We start from the raw sequence: 9,326 nt of genomic DNA on the forward strand, positions 1-9,326 counted from the left end.
CTTATGCAACATGTGTTCTATAAGGACAGGCTCATGATGCATTTAAACCACGTTTGAAAACCAAGGAGCATCACTGCCTCCAATTCCTTCACTGTCTTTCTTGTAACATTTACTGTCAGAGGCTGGGAGAAAAAAGGAGGCCTTTCACTTGCTTCTGAAGGAAGGGAATCAAAGCCTTCCTTCACATCATACTTGTGTCTTTCCTGGTTTAGTTCCAACTGAACTTGACTGCAACTATGTTCAAACGCGGGCTTTCAAACCTGTGAAGCCGCAAAAGGTGAAATGACCTGGTATATATGCAAGGGGAGATGGACCCTTTGGACAGATCCAACTGCAGCTGTCAAGGCAAAAGATGTAGAAGCCCAAAATCCTGAAAAATCAGCAAGATCTGGGAAGAAAATCCCTCATCTACCAAACTCTAGAAAGTTCCTTGTCCAGCCCAGCCCTGCCAAGCAGCAGTTTCAGTTTGGTTATGTAGAAGAAGAAGTTAAGCATCCATGCCATTCTGTTCAAAGTGGCTGGCACTCAGGACCACACCAGGATGTGCTCCCACAGCCACCACCACCGCACCGTGGTGGAGGAACTGAGAGAAACAGCTCCCACACCCAGGTTGAGAGTGAACCTCCCCGTTTCCTTTCAGCATCCTCTCCAACTTCCAAGCTACAGCCCATCATTTCCCCTCTCAAATCCTGCCCCAGGTCTATCGGAGGGACATCTGCAGAGGTCTCTCTCGCAGCAGAGCCAATGGCCACCACATGGCTGTGTCCCCCCATGCTGCCAGAGCAGGAATCATGCCTCCAGGCTCACAATTCCTCCCAATGCAGGAAGGAAGAAGTTAAATAAAACTCCATGGTGGGGTGCCATTAACAAGGAACTTTCTCGTTGTTCCTGGGGTTCATAGGAGCAGCAATAGCAATACGCCGTATTTTATGGCAAAAGTTACCAGTTTTAAGGATGGTTAGATCAAAACTGAGGCAGAGGGAGAGCGGGCACGATGTGATTACCTCTGCTGGGATCTAGCCAGAACTAAGACAGCCCTCATGGGAAGGGTGAGGGGACATGCAGGGCCCTGGTTTACACTTCAGCTCAAGTTCTGCAAGAATAATTTCACACCTGAAGGCTACCACAGGCCCAGCAGTGCTCTCTCACTACCTGTGCTCTGTAATTACCTTATAGAGGGGTTTCCCTTCACTACAACAACCAAACTATACTGCGGAAATACAGACTTTCGAGCTCAGGTGCTTTGTGAATTTACCATCACACTGCTATAATTTTTCACGGTTTATATACACTTATTCTTCTTTCCAATCCCCTTGCAGCGAACACTTCTGCCTGACTGATTTATCATTTGCTCTGCTCTTGGTGGCATGGGCTGAAATAGCACGTGTGTTACGGATAAAGACTGGCATTCAAAAGAGTATGGTGAATGAAATGGCTGTTTTCAGCCTGAGTCTTCATTAATATACCCATTTACTGAAGGCACCTACAGCAAGAAGAGAACGATGTTACTGCTGATAAAAGTGGCCTGTGAAGGAACCTCGCTGAAGCTGGGAGAGGAAATTACTCTTCATGCTATTTCAGGTTTACGTCTTTCCTAAGAACAGGCTGATTGTTATCCCAGATAATGAAGACTGTTAATGTAATTAAGCGCTCTGTTGTGGTGTTTTACAAAGCAAACAAATAAGTTCTGGAATTAATAAGCTGCAAGGTTAAGTGACACGGGGCAAAAGCAGGACTCTTCATTCGGGTGTAAGTGCTCCACAGCGAGTAATTAGCTGGGATTTAAAAAGCACAATTTCTAATTTAGGACACACAGAAGATTTTCCAATTTGAGGTATGTGTAATCTCCAGAAGGTCAGATCAATTTTAAGATTATGACCAGCCGTGTATTGTCGATATGAGAAATTGTATCTTTAACCACTCAAAACAGGAGGCCAGGACCAAATTGCTTTGCTCTTCTTCCTGGCATTACAGATGGGTAGTATTTCCAAACATACCTAGATAATTAGCAAAGAAAACAGACTGAAAGAAAAGAACAAAAAAGCCCTGCAGAGACTAGAAATTGCAAAAAAGACCACACTACATGAATGTAAATTCCTTGCAAAGAAACTAGGCATTTGAGTAGTAGTTTACTTAGCAAATGCCATGTTTCTACCAATTTACTTATCTGGTTAAAACACACCCTGATTTCCACTAGGGGTTAAGATGCAGTACAATCCAAAGCTTGCTGCAGTTTCAGCATAAACATGCACAGGTATTTTCCAGGGCTAGATGAAAGACCTGGGGATTAATACAACCCAGTTTTTACTCCTGAACATGATGCTGCTTCAGATTGTGCAGGCTGATGAGGCAGCCAGCCCACAGTAAGAGTTACACATTATCTAATGAGGCAGCCCTTTTCCACAGAATCATAGAATGGTTTGAGTTGGAAAGGACCTTATCTAGTTCCAACCCCCCCTGCCAGGGATGGAGCATTTACCACTTCTTTGGGCAGCCTGTTCCAGTGCCTCACCACCCTCACTGTGAAGAACTTCTTCCTTTTATCTAACCTAAAGTTCCCGTTTAAGTTTGAACCTGTTACCCCTTGTCCTGTTGCTACAGTCCCTGATGACAAGTCCCTCTCCATTGTCCTTGTAGGCCCCCTTCAGATATTGGAAGGCTGCTCTGAGGTCTCCACGCAGCTTCTCTTCTCCAGGCTGAACAGCCCCAACTTTCTCATCCTGTCTTCATACGGGAGGTGCTCCAGCCCTCTTATCATCCTTGTGGCCCTCCTCTGGACTTGCTCCAACAGCTCCATGTCCTTTTTATGTTGAGGACACCAGAACTGGACACAATACTCCAAGTGAGGTCTCACGAGAGCAGAGCAGAGGGGCAGGATCACCTTCTTTGACCTGCTGGTCATGCTTCTTTTGATGCAGCCCAGGATACAGTTGGTTTCTGGGCTGCAAGTGCACACTGATACCTGCTCATCTCAAGCTTCTCATCAACCACCACCCCCAAGTCCTTCTCCGCAGGGCTGCTTTGAATCTCTTCTCTGCCCAGCCTGTAGCTGTGCCTGCGACCCAGGTGTAGGACCTTGCGCTTGGCTTGGTTAAACTTCATGAGGTTGGCATCGGCCCACCTCACAAGCGTGTCCAGGTCCCTCTGGATCCCATCCCTTCCCTCCAGCGTATCAACCGAGCCACACAGCTTGGTGTCGTCGGCAAACTTGCTGAGGGTGCATCAATCCCACTGTCCATGTCGCCAACAAAGATATTGAACAGGATCATCCCAACACCAACAAGAGGGACAGCGCTCGTTACTGGTCTCCAGTTGGATGCTGAGCTCTCTGCATGCACTCATCCAGCCAGTTCTTTATCCACTGAGTGGTCCATCCATCAAATTGATGTCTTTCCAGTTTAGAGACAAGGATGTCATGCAGGACAGTGTCAAACGCTTTGCACAAGTCCAGGTATATGACGTCAACTTGTCTGCCCGTATCTATTGGTTCTGTAGCCCCATCATAGAAGGCCACCAAATTGGTCAGACAAGATTTGCCCTTAGTGAAGCCATGCTGGCTGTCACCAACTACCTTGTTGCTTTTCATGTGCCTTAGCATGGTTTCCAGGAGAATCTGCTCCATGATCCTGCCAGGCATGGAAATTTCCCGATGCCTTTCCCCTTGCCACAGGCTCTCACTACTTCTCTTGTACTAAGACTTGCATTTCTCATTAAACCTGCAGAAACTAATGCTACCCCACCAAAAGTAATGAGTTTTCTACCAGCGTAACTATCTGATCTGGCTCAGGGTCAGACAAGCACTGCCACCACTGCAATGAAGAGCTGGGAGAGCTAAGGGGGGTGCCAACACCCCCAACCATGAACACAACTGTGCCAGGGTTTTTAAAATGCTGCCTAGCAGCTGCTGTGCTTCACAGGAAGGTGCTTAAAATCAGATATTCACAATGTCAAATAAAGGCAGAATGTTTTAACTACGTGATGGGTTCGTGGTTTTCATGTGCAAAGACATTTTAAGCTCGCTTTTACAATTTGGAAATTACATAAAATTTTAAAACTCAAGCTTCTCTTTGGTTCTTTGAGAACTCATTTGTCTGTGATGAGAATAACAACCCATGTCTGTTGCTGTCTATTATTTGTTTTGTTAACCAGTGAACATACTTACAAAGGAAATGGTAAAACAGAAATGTTTTCGTTTCATACTGGGGAAAAAAAAACCCTCAAATACACTGTCATGTTATTTGCCTACATCTTGTTTGGACAGCCTGCACGGCTCACAATCTTGCTGTTATCACTAACTCCTCTGAACTAGAGCAAGAGCAGGAAGAGAAATATAATACTGCAGTAACGGCTTGATACCGAAGATCACTCTGCTGTGACATGCTCACACTTCAGCTCTAACACCATGATATGGTTGTGTAAGGTTTGAGGAGACTGAACAGCTTGCTGTGTATTAACACACTTTTCATTTCAGAGACGGTGTCAGGAGCATCAGAACAACTCCGATTCACTGTGCTGCTTTGATTACTTCCCATCCCGTATCAAGTGCTGTCTCCTCTCTGATCCCCAGACCAGATACGTGGGAGCAGCAACACGCTTGCCCTGCGCAGGCAGAGTAACGCGAACAGGAAACAGGCGCTGGGGTTGAGCTCTGGTGAGAGAAGATTTTTTTCCTGCAGCTTCAGATATTAACATTACAAAAGACAACTTGCAGCAACTCCTATTTTTAAGTTTCTCAAAGGAGCTTTGAGATCCTTTTAAGAAGCCTGTACTTACTGCCTGTAACATATTTGACATCCAGAAAGGAGAACAGTCTCTGGCTGCCAAAGTGCTTTTTCTCTCCTCCAAGCCTACATTTGAAGTGTCACTGGCACAGCGAGGACAGGGAGAGACACAAAGCTCGGGGTTTTATTGTTTCTTTTAACTGACCCAGCTACAAGCCTGGCATCCGGCTATAGCTTCATGTTCCCCTGAAACCAGTCATGCTTTTACCTGTGTGGCTAACTGATGAACTGGCAAAAGCTACCTCTGCAAAACCACTTTAGCCAAAATACCTTTTTGAGTTTGCATTAAAGCAGCAAAAAAATGCAGATAAAGCTTTTGCTAACAATATCTCAGCCTACTTGAGCAGACATTACGAGTGATAAACTACCGTTTCCTCAGTGTTTCAGCTCTCCAGTGCAAGAGCAAGACATGCTCCTCACAAAGGAACTCAATGATAGGTGGGTAAGTGTGAGAGGAAAGCAGTGATGCCTGTTTCAGCTCTTCTATAAGTCATGGGATGTGCAGAACTATTAAAAAGTGGGAAACATAGAGAGGTGGAAAAGACATTTCTGCAAGGATTGGTAGCATTCCTGGAAAGAAGAGTGACAATGAGCACACACATGGAAAAGCTCCTCAATCAGGATGACATTGCTAACTTCTTTTTTTGTATTTTGTCACTAAAAGTATCTTTACAGGGAGCATTAAAAAAACGAAAGACCTGGAAAAATTAAAACCCACATGTAGCTGTCCCTTCCAGCTTAGCATGCTTGTTAATCCCACAGGTCTTGCTGAAGTGAAAAGACAAACACAAGAAAGAAAACGGGATGAGGAGAGCACACATTTTACTACAAATCAGTACTTGACATTCCTCTTTGTTACAGAAAAATTTTAGGATGTTGGTGACTAATACATTTCCCTAATCTTTGACGAGCTTCAGAAACCCTTCCCATAAAGTCAAGGTCAGGACAAGGCTAGTGCCTTAATAAAAGAGGGAATATGGCATCTTTAATGATTGCTTCTGGCTGTTTTTCTCCTTACCTACAAGAATGCCACAGTAAGTGTTTGCTTTCTTAAAGTGATGCAGAGCTCTTTGCTTTACCTGCAAATGGATCCTCCCTCCCCACCCCATGGCACAGCCAGGGACCTGATGGTGGACCTGTGAGATGAATGTTTCATGCTGAAGATGACAAATTTAGGGCTGTCTTCACAGAGAACTTCGGTGAAGGGGTAAGAAGCCTGTCAGCATGCATTTGCTTAGTACCTTAGATAACCTACTATTTATTTTAATGTTACGCACCTGAGGGAGGCTTTGCTAATGAATCTATTTTTGTAGTAACATAAAGGTTGAAGTTTAGAGCTAAGTTTAGAGCAGAGACATATAAAAAATGTCAAACCAGGAAATAACTTAATGAAAGCAGCGAGTAATCACAGAAAATTACAGTGAAATTTCTATGGGATTACATTTTGCATTCCCTAAACAAGCCGAGGAATCCATCTCACTTAGCATCGTTCTATTTTGCTGAGAACTCACTGTAAGGATGTGCTATGTAAGTAACATAATGTGATGCCATAAAAGCTGTCTTAAAACTTCCAGTCTAAGATGCTTTTCAAAACGGAGTTTAGAATGACAGAGGAACAGCTCTGCAGACACCAAGGTTAGTGCAGAAGGAAGGGAGGAGGTGCTCCAGGTGCTGGAGCAGAGATTCCACTGCAGCCTGTGGTGCAGACCATGATGATGGGGGTTGGAACTAGATGATCTTAAGGTCCTTTCCAACCCTAATTATTCTATGATTCTATGAGGCAGGCTGTGCCCCTGCAGCCCATGGAGGTCCATGGAGAGCAGATATCCACCTGCAGCCCAGGAAGGACCCCATGTCAGAGCAGGGGGATACCCAAAGGAGGCTGTGACCCTATGGGAAGCCCACACTGGAGCAGCCTGGTCCTGAAGGATGCACTCCGTGGAAGGGACTCAGGCTTCATGAAGCAGATCATGGAATACTACAGCCTGTGGGAAGGACCCACGTTGGAGAAGTCCATGGAGGACTGTCTCCTGTGGGAGGAACCCAACACTAGAGCAGGGGAAGAGTGTGAGGAGTCCTCCCCTGAGGAGTAAGTAGCAGTAGAGATGATGTGTGATTAACTGACCACAACCCCCATTCCCCGTCCCCCTGCACTGCTGGGGGTGAGGAGGTAGAGAAAATTAGGAGTGAAGTTAAGCCCAGGAGGAAGTCGGGGTAGCAGGAAGGTGTTTAAGATTTGGGTTTATTTCTCATTACCCTACCCTGATTGGTAATAAGTTAAACTGATTTCCCCAAGTTTATTCTGCTTTGCCCATGACAGTAATTGCTGAGTGATCTCCCCCTGCTCTTATCTTGACCTGTGAGCCCTTCGTGGTATTTTCTCTCCCCTGTCCAGCTGCAAAGGGGAAGTGATGGACTGGCTCTGGTGGGCACCTAGTGTCCAGCCAGGGTGAACCCACCACTGGGTTTATATGGAAGCACACAGGTATTCCTTGTGTGCTTCCAAAAATTACTGCAAAATTTAATCTCTCCCCACTGGCAAACCCAGGTTTTGCAAAAGAAGCATCTAGGAACTACCCTGTGGTCAGCACCTCACCTAGCTGCCTTGAACACCACCTCTGAAAGACAGTGCAAAAATACACACTTTGCATATATACAATATATATATCTTCTTCTCCCAAACTGCAGTTTATATTTCTTTAACACAGGCTTTACAAACCACAGTTGAGTAACAAAGGAAAAGCAATTTTGCATCGCTTTTTAACGTATGTAGTGATTTTCTCTACTTTTCAACAGGCCTCCAGCATGAGAGGAAGTTGGGAACTTTTGACCTCACTCATTATTATTGCACAGCTCTGGATGGTTAGTTCAGTAAAAAAACATGTTGGCTTTTGGGAAACAATGTCACTGCAAATCTCTCAAGGCTAATTCTTGATGACAGCCACTGTAAATATACTGGAACATGCATAGAGCTGCAGCCTGGCTCTATTAAAGGCAACACAAGTTTCACCACTAAACCTTGAACCAGTCCATAATGAGTAACATGAAATAAGATCTCAGTCCATAAGGCAAAAAAAGGAGAAAGAAAATGTGTGAACGGGATGTTGTGGATTAACTGTAAGGAGAGGAAATCCATAAAGCAGAAGTGTGCCATGTGTCTGCTTAAAATGACCTGTAAGTATTTTACATATGAGGTCTGTAGATCTGCTACAGAGCAGTTACCCTTTCAGAGGAGAGGATTTTGAACAGGAAAACCCTCTTATATTGATCTTTTTATGAGTTTATAGAAACAGATACAAAAGGGAAAACAAGATTAAAGATCCCATGCATGACTCCACAGTTTAATATTGTTAATATTTACTTACCAATGCTTTGGTGTTTTAATCCCAAATTATTCCCCCAAATTTTTACATTTTCTATGGCACTAAGCCAGAGTTGTGCTGTCCTCCTCACTTTGCAAGCTTGGAGGGAGGGACATGAAAGCATATAAAGTCTTCCTGAAAGGTTTTGCAATCTTTGCCTTGCTACAGGTGGTGTGGGTTAACCTATGTTTTGCTAAAAATTAATGGTGTGCCTTCTAAAAGGGGCATAGATAGAAATACAGCACCGGCACCTATGGCTCCCATATTTTCACCTACAAAATCCCAGATAGAGCTAAAACGTACAGTGTTTTGTTCAGGGCAATCACAGCTTTCCACATCTGTGCTGGATGCAGAGGTTGAGACCGCAGCTGGAGAGGCAAAGATGCTCTGAATGGTCACCCAGGCACTATGTGGATGGGAGGTATTTCTAGGCACAATCTTGACACTGTTACCATAGCAAATCCACTCTTACTAGTTGGTACAGTGCCTAAAACAAATTCTGAGACCACTGATTTAAAACCAGGTCATCTCAAACTATTATCATCCCTGTGCACTCATGGGTCAGCTTTCACTAGGTCAGTAGATCCCAAACTACTCCTGAACTGAACACAAGGTTTCCCCTGTGACATAAAACACTTTGAGACTCAAATTGTGCAAGACATGGTTCAAGAGTTGCAATTGCAAGCTTGGCCTTCTACAAAGCTCAGCTCAAATACAGGGTTACAATTAAAGAACAAGCTCCCAGGCACAGCGGAGACACTACCTCGTGCTCCAGACCATGCCCAGTCCTGTGGCCAGGCACAGTGGAGGGGTGGACTGTGGGCCAGGTAACTGGTTACTTCCCAGGTGGGGAGCAGGAAGGTGACAACTCATGTACGTGAACAGGAGACGTAACAGCAGGAGAGCTCAAGGCTGGTGTCAGGCTTTGTGACTTATGTCCCATGCCTGAACTTGAAAGATCATGAGACTTTCAATCCCTCAGGAAAGCCTTTGCTGACTGGCATATAGAAGAAAAGACTTTGGGATATATTTTAATTTTTTTTTCTTTTAAACCACAAAAATTAAAATTGGCACATTAAGAAAAGAAAGGTCTTCATGGAAAGCTAAATCAAAACCCAGAACCTCATTTACCTCTCCACTTCCAGACAAGGCTGAATTCAGAAACAAAGAAAAAGAGGGAAAG

General features: G+C 44.6%; 1 protein-coding gene across 1 annotated transcript in view; it reads right to left on the reverse strand.

Annotated features, from left to right (window-relative positions):
* The window catches only part of SNTB1 (syntrophin, beta 1 (dystrophin-associated protein A1, 59kDa, basic component 1)), a gene marked incomplete at its 5' end in the record, with an annotated part of 52,931 nt that overhangs the window by 27,801 nt on the left and 15,804 nt on the right, over positions 1-9,326 (reverse strand).

Source organism: Nestor notabilis, unplaced genomic scaffold, assembly GCF_000696875.1.
Source record: "Nestor notabilis isolate BGI_N333 unplaced genomic scaffold, ASM69687v1 scaffold8596, whole genome shotgun sequence".
Taxonomy (NCBI): Eukaryota; Metazoa; Chordata; class Aves; order Psittaciformes; family Psittacidae; genus Nestor; species Nestor notabilis.